The following is a 15300-nucleotide window of genomic DNA, read 5'->3' as shown; positions in this document are numbered from 1 at the left end:
GTGACATACCCTACATGACCCTTATATACGTTTTCCTAAAATCCATCCATGCCCCAGTCTAGTCCCGTTCCCCTCCGTATACACCCAATAAAACGACAAGAACACGTTTGAACCTTAAGCACAGATTTTGGAATCAGCAACTGCACCCCACTCGAATTCGCCACCCGAGGCCTTCAGTGATATCTTGGCTCAGCGGCACATACCATATGGCCACTTGAACACTAGCGAACAACAACAACGAACCATAACCAGCGACTAGACCCCGCACAATACCTCCAGGACCCGAGGATACAAGCCCCTGCCCCAGCTCATGACATCGGCCATTCGAAGAGCACCAGACGACCATTCAACAACAAAACACTGATTGAAAAATTCATGCTAGTTTTAAGTTAGACTTAATTTCAGCTCGTAGTCGGCAGCGAGGATAAAAAATTTGCTTTTAGTTTTTAAGTCACCAGATATAATTGGCGCCGTTAAACATTAAATTGTATTTGTGCCGTGTCAAATAAATGATATATGAGGAAAAAAATAACTGCATAAAAATGCTTCAAGTAAAAGTCGAAATACAGTTTACAGATTTCAACATCGATAAAACTAAATCGAAAGTGAAATGTTGAGAGGCTGGTTTCACAACAAAAATAACGCATCAAAGATTTTATTTCACCGTTTCGGTGCCTGATTTAAGTCTCACCGCTCGTGGGAAAATGGCTGCGCGCCTCTCAAAACGTTTTCGATTGGACATAAAATCAGGAAAATAATTTCGATTCCATCGTGTGGCCTAGGGCTACGGAATTCCGAATTCAATAAAATACCGCCATCGATGCTATAATAAGCGACAGAGTTCGGGCATTTTTACGAGTTTCTTATAATTCACTTCACCTCTTGAACCGAGAAAACGAGGAAGCAAAACGGGGGGCCAGTTTCATTCACATGTTGTATTTTTATGCTCACGTTGCAGAAAGGCGGACATCTGGCATATTCGATTTCGTATTGTCATTGGATTTTCCAACCCTTGCGCTGTGTAGTGTAGTGTATTATGGCAAGCGAATTGGAAGGTTAATCGGTTCGGCATTTATGCCAATCCGTTATCGACCTCGTGTGGCACTCTAACGAACAGCAGCAGCAGCAGCCAGGAAGCAGCAAGAAAATCCAGTTCGAAGCAGAATGAAGACACCGTACAGCGGTGGGCAATGGGGCGTGGGTGAGCAGCGGGTAGATCGAGTGGATAGGAGAAAAATCCGCGACTGTTTGATATGCGAAACTTGTCTGTATTTATAGTTCGGTTGCAAAATTCGATTCCTACGTGTTGCACTTCACCATTCTGCACATGAAATAAACTTTGTACATTTAAATCTCATGATAAAGAAAAAAATGACAATGATGTTACTAACATAATTGCAATTTATAAAACCTAAATATGCCGAAATCTATCTTCTTTTATAGTAGTTCTCAATTGATGTGTTCAATACGTCCTCTATCTAACATTTCATTAACCTATTGAAAAAAGCAGTCTAATATTTCAGTAGCAATAATGTGAAGTTACACTTGAGGACAGTCATGAATTATTCTAGCTTTATTTTTCACGCTTAGTATTTCTATAGGGAATATGGTAGTTTACACGTTTTTTAATAAAAACGTTAAAAATCTTTTTTGATTCAAGAAACCAAAATAATCGTGATGAAATGCTTTGCAGCGAGTAGGAAAAGTTATTTTCGTCAATCTTACGGTCGCACAAATTAAGAAAGAACCATTGGAAAAATTACAATAGCAAGAGATGCACGAACACGACGCGAAACTGCCCTACGCTATTCGATTTTTTTGTTCCAATGAACATAGGAAACACTAATCTTCTTGGGAAATGGCATGCAGAGGATACATAAAGTTCTGGCTTAGTGGGACTTGGTGACGAAGTTCACCTCAGCGTAAGTATCCGTTGTGACTTTCACTCATGCCGCTCAGGGCTGCCTTTAAGGACGTGGCATGATAATAATCATTTCCGTCGTCATTATTGAATGCCGGGTGTTTTCGTTTCCGAAAACAACATGTACCTTGATCCTGGTGCACACGACACAAGCACTAGGAGTGCATGCGGCTGATAATTACGCCTGGTCGGTTAACTGCTTTCGTGTGAAACCTGGCCATTTTTACCTTCACGTTACCTGTCCCGGTTTCGTTTTGTTTCGTCAAGGTGCTGCCAAAACGAGGAGTAAGTTTAATGTTCTATGTTTCGTCGTGTCGTGTGCCATTTTCATCACCAAAAACGCAGAAAAAATATTCGAAACTGCATTCGAGTTCACAATATCGATTAAGTTAAGTCTAGTTGAGTGGTTTTTTGTCCATTTACGATTCACCACAAAAGTGCTCCATTTGGTCCCAAATCCCGGTATCCCGGCAGCTTTATTCGAATTGGATTACATACATTTTCTCGTATGACCTGAATATCATCTTCATCCTTTCAATTTGGTTCCATATGCTAATTGGAAAATATGACGGAAAGGTCTCCACAGTGTAGTACGCCGTTGTAAAGCACTCTCCTTTTACGGTTCTTCCATCCTTCAGCCTGCAGGAAGGTATAAGCCCAGTTTGGTTAACAAGGACCGCCAGTGGGTCGGCTAGTATGGGTATGTATGTATGTTACGAGATTACCTGCTAAGAATGATTCGAATCGGAATTTTCTCCCGTAGCGCACATCAAGCCAACGGTTCGTCATACCGTTGTTACAATGCAAGAAGGTCGTGCAGGCATGATGGGCCAAAAAAGTCACTGCCGCCACCATCCGCATCTGCCGGCGGCAAATCTATTCATTCTGAGCAACCACAATGGTGAAGCATAACACGCATTAGAAAGCACATTTCGGTAGATGGTCGGTCGTTATGTTGGAGCTGGCCATCCAACCGCCAGCTCAGGATGCTTAAAATGGCCTATAATCAAACAGTCGCCAAATTGAGGGAAACAGGAAAAATTGGTTGACGCTGAGGTAGCAACCTGAAATCGAGTAAATCGTGCTTTTTCAGTAAGTGTGCCGAGAGTGTTCTCAAGAGCATCGTGTCGAGTTGAGATGAAAATTGCTTTTCATTGTTGGGTGATTGTTGGAAAATTTTCGTCTTTGTCAGATTGATTGGCACGGCCATCGGTTGAAAGCTGCTTTCCAACATTGCAGATTGTGAAACTAGATGTGTTCAGAAGATGAGAAAGCTTTAAACTTCAGGTAGTGTTCCTATTATTGCGTCACTAAAATTATAAAATAATCTATCTTGAACGCTTTAGGAGTAACTTTCTAAATTCATTCGCCGCATTCGACACAAAATGAATTACAAAAATTTAATTTGATCTTTTTGCCTTTCTCCTAGAAAGGTATAGCAATCACTTGCAAAACCGAAAGTATAAAAGTGCTCCAAAGGGCCGAATGGCATATATCACTCGACTCAGCTCGACGAGCTGAGCATTTTCTGTATGTGTGTATGTGTGTATGTGTGTGTGTATGTGCAAATTTTTATTCTCACTCACTTTTCTCAGAGATGGCTGGACCGATTTTCATGAAATTAATTGCAAATGAAAGGTCTTGATGCCCCATAAGACCCTATTAAATTTAATTGTGATCGGATTTTTAGTTTAGAGGTTATGTATCAAAATGTAAAAATCATGAAACATCATTATCTCAAAAACTACACTACCGATTTGAATAAAATTAGTTTCAAAGGAACAGGCTACCTAAAATACCCTTAACTTTTGAATTTTATGAAGATTAAACTTGTGATTCAAAAGTTATGACAAAAAAGGTGTTTTGAAGACTGTTTAATCTCACTCATGTTTCTCAGAGATGGCTGGACCGATTCTCACAAAATTAGTGTCAAATGAAAGGTCTAGTTGCCCCATAAGACCCTATTGATTTGTTTTGCAATCGGACTATTACTTTGCCTGTTATGTTTAAAAATGTGAAATCCAGCTATGAAAAGGAACATATTCCGAAGACTACTTGGACTCACTCACTTTTCTCAGAGTTGGCTGACCCGATTTCCACAAAATTAGTGTAAAATTAAAAGTCTAGCTGCCTCATAACACCCTATTGAATTTTACTGTAATCGGACTGTAACTTCGTCTGTAATGTACCGAAATGTGAAAATCACGAAACTTCATTATCTCAGAAACTACACAACCGATTTGATCAATGTTATTATCAAATGAGCGGGCTAGCTGAGGGTTAACTGATGAACAACACAGGTTAACAGAATCTAAAAGTGGTTGTCTTTAAATTCAAAAGGGTGACCAGGGTCAATATTTGGTTTCTATGCATCATCTCGATTACTGAAATATCCATATTGAGTATTATCGGGTCATTTTCGACTGTTTCCTAGAAGTTGCCATTTAGCAATTTTAAATGGTGCCTGACGTCAATTGTTAGCTCCTTGCATCATTCTGGTTCCAGAGATACTCATATTGGATAGCATTTGTTTATTTTAGGATGTTTTTCACAAACCGGTAGTCGCCATTTTGGATTTCAAAATGGTATTTAAGATAATTTGTGGCCTCTATGCATCATTCTGGTTGAAGAAACACCCATATTGGGTGTTATTCGATCATTTTCGGTTGTTTCCCAGGAACCGGAAGTCGCCAACCTAGAATCCAAAATGGGGTCTGTGGTCGATTTCAGCTGCTGTGTATCATTCTAGATCCGGAGATACTCATGTTAGACGGGAATCGGCCATTTTTGGCTGTTTTCCAGAAGCCAGAAGTTGCCATCCTACAATTCAAAATAGTGCCTGAGGTCAACTTTTAGCTTCTTGCAACATTCTGGCTCCAGAGATACTCATATTGGGTGGTATTTGGTCACTTTGGGCTGTTTTTTGGAAACCGAAAGTCGTCCATTGGACTTCAAAATTGCCTGTGAAATCAATTTCTGTCATCTGAGCGTAATCCTGGTTCCGAAAACATTCATATTGAATGGTATTTGGTCATTTCCGGCTGTTTGCCAGACACCGAAGTAACCATCTTATCATTCAAGATTGTGTCTGTGATCAATTTTTAGCTTCTGTCCATCTTTCTGGTTCCGGAGAAACTCATATTTAATGGGAATCGTCCATTTCAGGCCATTTTCCAGAAACCGGAAGTTGCCATTTTACAATTCAAAATGTTGTCTGAAGTCGATTTGTGGCTCCAGTGTATCATTACGGTTCCGGAAATACCCATATTGGGTGGTATTTTGTCGTTTGTCGCTGTTTTTCCGAAACCGAAAGTCGCCATTTTGGATTTCTTAATGGCATTTGAAGACAATTTCGATCGATTTTAGCTCCAGTGTATCATTCTAGATCCGGTATTATTATATTGGGTGGAAATCGGCCATTTTGGCTGTTTCCCAGAAACCGGAAGTTGCCATCTTACAATCCAAAATGTTGCCTGAGGTCGATTATGGAACAAATTTGTTACCACTAAAAACATTTACCTGCCAAATATGGTTCCATTCAGTTGGTTAGCTCTCGAGATGTGCAGAAATTTGTGTAACATTCGTATGGAACCCCTCCTTTCTAGAAGAGGGAGGGGTGTCAAACCATTATGGACATATTTGTTAACCCTAAAAACATTCACATGCTAAATTTGGTTCCATTTACTCGGTTAGTTCTCGAGATGTGCAGAAATTTGTGTTTCATTTGTATGGTACCCCTCCCTTTCAAAAGAAGGAGGGGTGTCAAAATATTATGGACATATTTTTTACCACTAAAAACATTTACCTGCCAAATTTGGTTCCATTCAGTTGATTAGTTCTCGAGATGTGCAGAAATTTGTGTATCATTTGTATGAAACCCCTCTCTTATAGATAAGTGAGGGGTGTCAAACCATTATGCACATATTTGTTTCCTCTAAAAACATTCTTATGCTAAATTTTGCTCCATTTACTCGGTTAGTTCTTAAGTTGTGCAGAAACTCATGTTTCATTTGTATGGGACCCCTTCCTGTCAAAAGAGGGAGGGGTCTCAAACTATCATAGGAACCTTTATCGGCACCAAAAACCCCTACATACAAATTTTCACGTCGATCGGTTCGGCAGTTTTCGAACCTATATGGATCAGACAGACAGACCGGCTTGCATTTTTATATGTATAGATTACAACATCAATATTTTAGAACCTAAAGAGTTAATATACATTCATTGGGTTGAAGCGTTAATGTAAATCTATTTTTACAAATAAAAGTTTGAATGAGAAAGGTTGGGTCTGACCGCTAGGTGGATTAATTTAGGTTTTGATTTGGCTATGGGGTAAAGATGTAATTTTGCGCTACTAATATTTTTTAATTATAACTTCTTCAGAATCAAAGGTTTGTTTTATCGGTGTGATGTCTTCGGCAAAGTTATAGATAATTATTTTTATTTTCGCAAAACCCGAATCAATCCACCTTGCGGTGAGCTTTTCTCATTCGAACTTAATTATTTGTTTTAACAAATTGGCCATAAAACCTCAATTTTTCGAAAATAAATACATCTTGATAATTTCTACTGGATTCATAGTATACTTTAAGATTACTTAAAAATTGGGTAGTCAACAGCACAATTATGCCGAACATTTCAAACTAAACATTCACACATGCAAACATGTACAGATACAAACTCACATACAAATTACATTTGAAGAAATCTGTTTCGAATATATTTGGTGACATTTTGTTATGATTGTCACTATGGGGTTTTCATCCTAGAATTCCCAAATACAGCAGAAGCAAGTTGATTCCATAATTCGCGGCCACTTTACGAAGAAACAGTTTATTCTACGTAACATTCTTGCAGCCTGATGTCCGGTTTTTTGTTTGTGAGTCCTGCCCAAGATGGGCTGAGAATGAACAAAACTAGTTGTTTTTATGTAAAAATATTCGCTATGGCGTTGTTTCTATTCGCCCCGCAATTGGTAAACCGGGAGTTTCCCGTGAAACGTAAGTAAAAGGTTGATAAACACGAAATGGATCAAAATGGCTTCCATAGGCAAAGTTTATTAGCACTCGGAAACGCTCTGAACTCCTCCATTTTGTATTTTATTTTTAGCAAACTGCAGTGGTTTATGAATTGGAAATAAATGGGTTTGGAGGATTTGTTTACCATTGAACTACCAGAGAATTTTTGTACATGATTTTTGAATGTTATCAAATACTTATGATAACATTTTTCAAGCTTAGAAGTTCTGCTTCTATTCGCCCCACTGTTTTTATTCACCCCGTTTTACGGTGCAATGGGCTGGATATGTTGTAAGAATGCGTTCGTCTGGTTGGTGTTCGTCTTGATTCCGGCAAGTACAAGATGTAGGGACACGCAACCAGCTTGGTGTGAAATGGTTGCTTCATCTCGGAAATGTAGGGCGCTGAAGAAACTGAAGACAAACTGCCATGGACCGCGTGCGTTTGCGTAACATTATGACGAAGGTGAATTCCTGAGGGATGTTTCACCAGGAAAGTAAGTAAAGTTTTATCCCGTTAACCTCTTTTTCTGATATAGAGTATTTTATTGATCAGTCACATGAAAGGATCAGCAGTCGTGATCCAACATAAGCAAATATATCATAAAATGACCGCATTATCTAAAACAGCGGTTCTCAACCTGGGGTACGCGTACCCCTGGGGGTACTCAAAAGCCTTCATGGGGTACACGAAAGAAAAATCAGTAATGGCGGACAAAGCAATTTTTCCACCTAATACTTCATTTGTAGTTCAATCTTGCTCTCAAAATATTACTGTAGCAATCAATCAAACCATAGTTCAATTTGAAATCTGAACTAGACTATCACAACATGACCTACCACTATTCTCTCTCACTCTGCGAGAACATTCCAAAAAAGGTTGCGAACCGCTGATCTAAAAGCTGGAAGAACTGTGTTCCAGCGAAATCGGATCTGATCGATCAACATCAATTGGCGAAGTAGCGTGGACTGTCTCTACATTTTTATATCCCTCTATCTATTAAACATAAGTTTTAGAATAATGTCAGCACAGACTAACACTGGAACTAAGCTCCATCGCCACAAAAAAAAACGATTATTTCAAATTTTCATTTAAACAACAGTCGTCGCGCGACAACGCCGCCTGACGCGCTGTCAAGCTATCTCATACATTTTTCGTGGTTCCCAATTTGACACATGCATGTACGTCGGAATACAGGACGCAGCGCGAATACGGCGGTGCTAGTAAGTAACAATAAACCACTACTATCATCCGAACGATGGATTGATTGGCAATTTGTTCGAAGTGTTATGTCTGTTAGTCTGTGATGTCAGATTAATAAAAAAAAAATCGTTTTTGTATCAATTTAAAATTTATTGTTTGTGTTCTAATTTTCTAAATTTTAATAACTCGAAAACAGAAAATGTACATTAAAATTTAGTGTTATGCCATGATCGTGAAACGTTCAACATTTTCATCAAAAAAAAACTTTTAAAATTTGGTAAAATAACACTATTCAAAATAATACCACGTGGTTTAAGAACGGCTCCTTAGGACGGAACTGGAATCAAAATGACGGGATTCATAAAAGTAAAGAGTGAAACAATGCCAATCGAACACTGAGATTAGTTGCCTTTCAATCAAACCATGTAGTACAGATAAATGTTGGGTCATTTTTATAGGTACTTCTCATTTTGCTGTATGAATACACGAATAGAATCAGCTCCTTCCTGTTATACTATAAACAGGAATAATGTCCACAATCTAAAATGATATTCAAATAGAGATTTTTAGTGTAGCTTCCAAATCAAATCATTCAGTGCAAGCAAACAATTCATCGCTTTCAACTACCCCGTTGCAGTTACATTGTAGCAATTTGATGAACTAAAAGTATGGTTCAGATATAACGAAACGACAGGCACTGATGATGGAGCAAATTGAACTCATGCCATCATGAGCTCACGATCGGTCGCCATATCAATTCAAGTTTCATAATTAAATTTTATTGTCTTTCACTTAAGAAGTTGGACTTCGTTAAGAACTCCTACAGCAGAGGGTATGATTTCCACTGCAGCTGAACCATACGTCCACCGGGGTGTGAACGTAAGTTTTAAGGGTTGTGCCATGTTGGATTAGGAGGAGTAACCGGCAGCCGATGTTACGCTGCCCTGGAGCTTTGTAATATTGGAATCAAGCGGGGGTCAAACCAAGCCGTGAGCAAACTTTGCGTCGGCGAAACGAAGCGAGGGAGGCAAGCAGAAAGAAACTTTGAAAATTAAGACTGGACTGGATGGAACATAACAGCAGCGGGTGCACTACCATTATTTCCACTTGAAAAGTTTGTCTTGGTCCAGGTTCGGGCGGTTCCATCGGTAGGTACCCAGTCGGGAATTGTTACAGAAGAGCAGATTTATCACCACTAGCGTATGCTTTGTCTTGCGGTTCTCGCTGACATGAAAACTTCGGCTATATGCAAATAGTTCCGGTATATCGCTTTCTACTCGGCTGCAGGACAGTTTTCCATCAAAGGTAAGCATATTGGGGAAGTTAAGTATTAACTGGAAAGGCGTGCGTACAACAAAGCCAAAGTTGAGTTAGGCAAGTTTCTTATCCCTTGTACTGACATAATTTGTTCGGATTAACTGGAATGTGCCGGGCTGGAAAGTTTCTCTTTTTTCCCTACATATGCGTTCTGGAAGTTTTCCACCTGATTTGGTTTCGAATGAATAGATAGCAAAAAGTTCACCCGAAGAAAAAACCCAGCTGCGTTCATGGGCCATAACGATAAAAATCAGCTCTTTCGCATGCATTATCAACACTTTTTTCTGATGATGGTCTTTGGAGTTGTCTGCTGATGACAAACTGAGTGGAATAAAATCTTTTATCCGGCTCTGTGTTTATAAGATTTCGGCGTCAGTGCCATTCGAATCGTTTATTGCATTATTTTTTTTTTCAAACATTTTTTTCGAACAATTCACGCAATAGCCAAAATCAAGTTAGAAGTTGAATTCAGTAGGAGAGGTGAACTGGTGATTCATAATCTATGATGATCTTGACGATTAGCACTAAAGAAAACAATAGTACTAACAGCTAATCAAGTTATTTATCTCATTGCTTATTCGGCAGCCGAAGAGGAAAGTTCGTTTTTTCTAGCGCTCGCTGGTGAAGAACAGTGTGTGGTAGTGGTGAAGTGCTTGCTTTTGGCGCGTGTGCTGGAAGGTGCGGCGCTTGTTTTTTAGTTAGCTTCTTCTCCCAGAAGAACAGGGCGATTCGATCGAAGCTCCGGCGAGGTGTAGGAGGCGGTGACGCCGTTTCTCAGACGGTGCAACATCGCAACTGTGCTGGAAGGTGTCGTGCTAGTTTTTGGCGCGTAAGCTGACAGAGGAAAAAATCGGCGGCGCCGTTTTGCAGTCGATGCAACTTGAACCGCTAGTGCTGATTACAACTACATACAAAGATAAGTGACACTTTTTATTTATTCTCTCTCCCACTTGTGTATATACATAACTGATCCATCTTTCATTCTTTTTATACATACATATATTCACTTTTTTTTACCTTGTTAGCATTAGTATATTATATATCCTTATATTTGATACATTGCGCAGCCGTTGAATGGCGGTTGGGGGTCTGGCTACCCCACCGGACCTTTCATCCTCCTCAGAGGCTGAAGAGTCCGGCATGGACTTTGCCGAGATTCCCATAAATGACAACAACGCTTTCTTTGACGTAGTAAAGAAGCGTAAAAGGCCCCGTAAAACTGCCCCGATTGTCCCATCCACTGATGATGTGCCAATACGGGTCAAAAAGTACCAGGTGAACCAACCCGGTCTTCGTTGGGTCGTGTTTTTCCGACCCAAAAATAAACCTCTCAGAGTTATGCAGATATGCAAAACTCTGAAGAAAGATTACACCAGCTTGACTGAGATTTTTAAAGTCAAAACGGACAAGCTGAAGGCAACTTTTTCCGATCCTCGACAAGCAAATGCTGTCGTCCAGGATCCAAATTTCAACATCGAGTACCGCGTTTATATACCGGCACGCGTTGTTGAAATAGAAGGGGTTATTACCGAGGCTGACCTCACTGAAGAAGATGTCATGAAAGGTGTTGGATGTTTTAAAAATCCATCCTTTCCTGAAATAAAGATCCTTGAATGCAGGATAATGTATTCCAAGGATAATACGGGCAAATATTCCCCAAATGACTCGTTTAGAGTCACTTTTGAGGGAAAAGTACTCCCGGATTTTGTCGAGCTCCACAAGCTTCGACTACCCGTAAGACTTTTTTTTCCGAAAGTCATGACGTGTACGAACTGTTTGCAGTTAGGGCACACGAAAACCCACTGCAATAAGAAATCTAAGTGCTCCAAGTGTGGTGAAATCTCCGAGATTAACCACACTTGTAGCGAACGGGACGTAAAATACTGTCTATGTGGAGGTGAACCACATAAAACAGAAGTGTGCCCAACATATAAATCACGCTCAGAAGCGTTGAAAAAAGCGACCAAGCAACGCTGTAAGCAGTCATTTGCACAGATGCTGAAGACTGCCTTACAGCAACAGGAAAATCCATACTCCAGCTTGGAAAATGACGAATCCAATGATGATGAAGAGACATATCAACCGCTTCCGTCAAGCGGAGCAGTGCGAAAACGGCCCAACGCGTCCTCCTAAACTTCCTAGAAAGGAGCAGAAAAAGACGCTCACAGACACTCCAAGAGGAACCCCCCCTGAGCAAAACAACGCAAAATCGTCACCTCCAGGATTCAAACTTAATGCTGAGGCTAACAATTTCGATAAAGAGTTTCCCAAATTACCAGGAAAACAATCTGCTTCCGCCAAAAAACAGTCATCGGAATCTGAAATACCGACCACTGATGGACGTATCTCATTCAAAATGATCGTTGAATGGATATTTACCACTTTTGGTCTATCTGATTCCCTCAAGAGTATGATTTCGGCTTGGCTTCCAACAATTTGCATGTTGGGTAAGCAACTAAGCACCAAATGGCCCCTCCTCGCGTTCGTATCCTTCGATGTCTAATTCAGACAGCCGAAGTGACGAATCGACAACAAGGATCATACAATGGAACTGTAGAAGTTTGATCCCCAAATTAGATAAATTTAAACTCCTACTTCACGATAACAAATGCGATATTTTCGCGCTATCTGAAACATGGTTGTCAACTGATACGACACTAGCCGTTCAAGACTTCAATATAATCCGTTTAGACCGAGGAAACTCTTATGGCGGAGTGCTCCTTGGTATCAAAAAATGCTACCCATTCTTCCGTATTCCTCTCCCAGCAATTGATGCAATAGAAATTGTTGCTTGCCATATAACAATTGCTGGGGAGGGCCTCACTGTCGCATCAGTCTACATTCCGCCTAGAGCGGTTATTAACAGGTTGCAGCTGTCGCAAGTAACGGAACTTCTTCCGACTCCACGCCTCATCCTGGGAGATTTCAATTCTCACGGTACGGCGTGGGGCGCATCCAGGGATGATAGCCGCGCTGTTCTTATTGAAAGCTTTCTCGATGACTTCGATATGACCTTATTGAACAAACCTGGGTTAGCTACGAGAATTGCAAGGCCTCCAATACGAGAGAGCACATTAGACTTGTCGATGTGTTCCTCCTCAATGGCTTTGGACTGCAAATGGGAGATTATTCATGATCCCCACGGTAGCGACCATTTGCCAATCAGTATTTCGATTATGAGCAGGCTCCATTCTGCTACCACAGTCGAAGTAGAGTATGATCTTACCCGGAATATTGATTGGGAAAAATTCTCGTACACAATATCCCAGGGTCTCGAAACAACGGATGAGCTTTCTCCATCCGACGAATACAACTTCCTTGCAACATTAGTGCTAGATAGCGCGTTGCAATCTCAGAAGAGACCTGCCCCTGAGAACAAGCTGAAAATTCGTCCCAACAAGCAATGGTGGGACAAAGAATGCACCGAGATGAAAAAAGCTCTAAAAGCATCATACATAGCATTCAGGGATGGTGGTTCAATTGAGCTTTATGATCAGTTTAGGGAGCTGGAAATAAAACAGTCTAAGCTGCACAAACTGAAAAAAATATCATACTGGCAAAGTTTCATAAGCACGTTACCCAGAGATGCTTCTATGAGCTATCTCTGGAATACAGCTCGAAAAATGCGCAATAGGTCCGACAGTAATGAGGCAAATGAATACTCTGAACGTTGGATCTATGATTTCGCAAAAAAGGTATGCCCAGACGCTGTCCCATCACAGCAAAAATTCAGCGATACAACGGCTTTTGAAGAACCAGAATTTACCATGTTGGAGTTTTCAATTGCCCTCGCGTCTTGCAAGAACAAGGCCCCAGGACCGGACAGGATCAAATTTAATTTGATGAAAAACCTGCCGGACTCGGCCAAGATACGATTTCTTAAACTGTTTAATAAGCTTATCAGGAACAATATGATCCCGAAAGCTTGGAGACAGGTTAAGATTATCGCAATCAAAAAGCCAGATAAACCTGCCGTAGATCACCGCTCGTATAGGCCGATTGCGATGCTCTCATGCATACGCAAATTGCTTGAAAAAATGATCTTTCGTAGACTTGACAACTGGGCAGAGTCAACTAACCAACTATCAGAGACCCAGTTCGGCTTTCGTTGGGGGAAAGGGCCCTAACGATTGCCTGGCATTGCTAGCCACAGAAGCGGAAATGGCTCTTGGTAGCAAACAACAAATGACCTCGGTTTTCCTGGATATCACAGGCGCATTTGATTCAGTTTCAATCGAAATTCTCTCCGAGAAACTGCATCAAAGAGGATTCTCCCCTATATTGACAAATTTTTTGATCAACCTGCTGTCTGAAAAGCATTTACTTTTCAACCACGGTTCTTCAACAATAACACGAACAAGCTACATGAGTCTCCCCCAAGGCTCTTGTCTGAGTCCGCTGTTGTACAACTTCTACATCAGTGACATCGACACATGCTTGACGGACGGCTGCACGATGCGCCAGTTAGCTGACGACTGTGTAGTTTCAGTCACGGCGTCTCTAGCCGCAGACATGAAGAACAGCCTGCAAAACACGCTCGACAATCTGACCGTTTGGGCCAGTTGTCTTGGAATCGAGTTCTCGCTTGAAAAAACGGAGATGGTAGTCTTTTCAAAAAAGCGACCACCACCTCGTTTTGAGCTAGTTCTGTCCGGAAGACCCATCACTCAGTCACCTAGCTTCAAATATCTCGGAGTATGGTATGACTCTAAGTGCACATGGGAAAAACATGTCAATTACCTGAAGCAAAGATGCCAACCAAGGATCAATTTCCTTCGAATGGTAACAGGAACATCATGGGGAGCCCATCCAGAGGATTTGATACGACTCTATCAAACCACGATTCTGCCCGTAATAGAATACGGCAGCATATGCTTCAGAGGTGTCGCAGCTTCACACATGCTGAAACTCGAGAGGATACAATACCGTTGTTTGCGTATCGCTCTAGGCTGCATGCAGTCGACACATACCATGTCCCTAGAGGTCATAGCTGGAATACTACCACTCAAAGAGAGGCTGTTTGAGTTGGCTTTTCGTTTCCTCATTAGATCGGAAATAGCAAATCCAATGCTTATTGCGAACTATGAGAAATGTTTGGAAGTTGTTCAGAAACCCTGTATGTCAGTATACCAGCGGTTCATGTCCATGGAGATAAACCCTTCGGTTGTTGCTCCATCCCATGAGATTTCAACATCGCTCAACAATTCTTCTGTTGTATTTGATTTGACGATGAAACAAGAAATCCATGGAATTCCCGATCACCTCAAACCAACAGTTGTGCCATCAATATTTTCGGCAAAATTTGGCCACCTCCCAAAACAGAATTCCTTTTTCACGGACGGATCTGTGATGGATGGACAATCCGGATATGGCGTTTTCAACACAGATCATCGCATATCCCGCAAACTGGCACAGCCCTGCTCCATATACGTAGCTGAATTAGCTGCCATACACAATTCGCTGCGAATTATCGAGCTCAAGACACCAAACAATTACTTCATCTTCTCGGACAGCCTCAGTTCTATCGAAGCTCTCCGATCGATTAAACCGGTCAAGCACCCGTCCTATTTCCTTCCGGAAATTAGACGGATATTAGAAGTGCTGGTTGATCGGTCTTTCATTATCTGCTTTGTGTGGGTCCCCTCTCATTGCTCAATCCCAGGCAATGAAGAAGCTGATTTATTAGCAAAAAGGGGTGCCATAGAAGGAGAGATATTTGATAGACCGATCACCTATACCGAGTATTTTCATCTGCCCCGACAACTGGCTCTGGAAAACTGGCAGGAAAAGTGGGATAAAGACGACCTTGGGCGATGGATGCACTCGATCTCGCCCAAAGTG

This window comes from Wyeomyia smithii, chromosome 1 (genome assembly GCF_029784165.1).
Source record: "Wyeomyia smithii strain HCP4-BCI-WySm-NY-G18 chromosome 1, ASM2978416v1, whole genome shotgun sequence".
Lineage (NCBI taxonomy): Eukaryota > Metazoa > Arthropoda > Insecta > Diptera > Culicidae > Wyeomyia > Wyeomyia smithii.
This window is presented reverse-complemented; position numbering follows the sequence as displayed.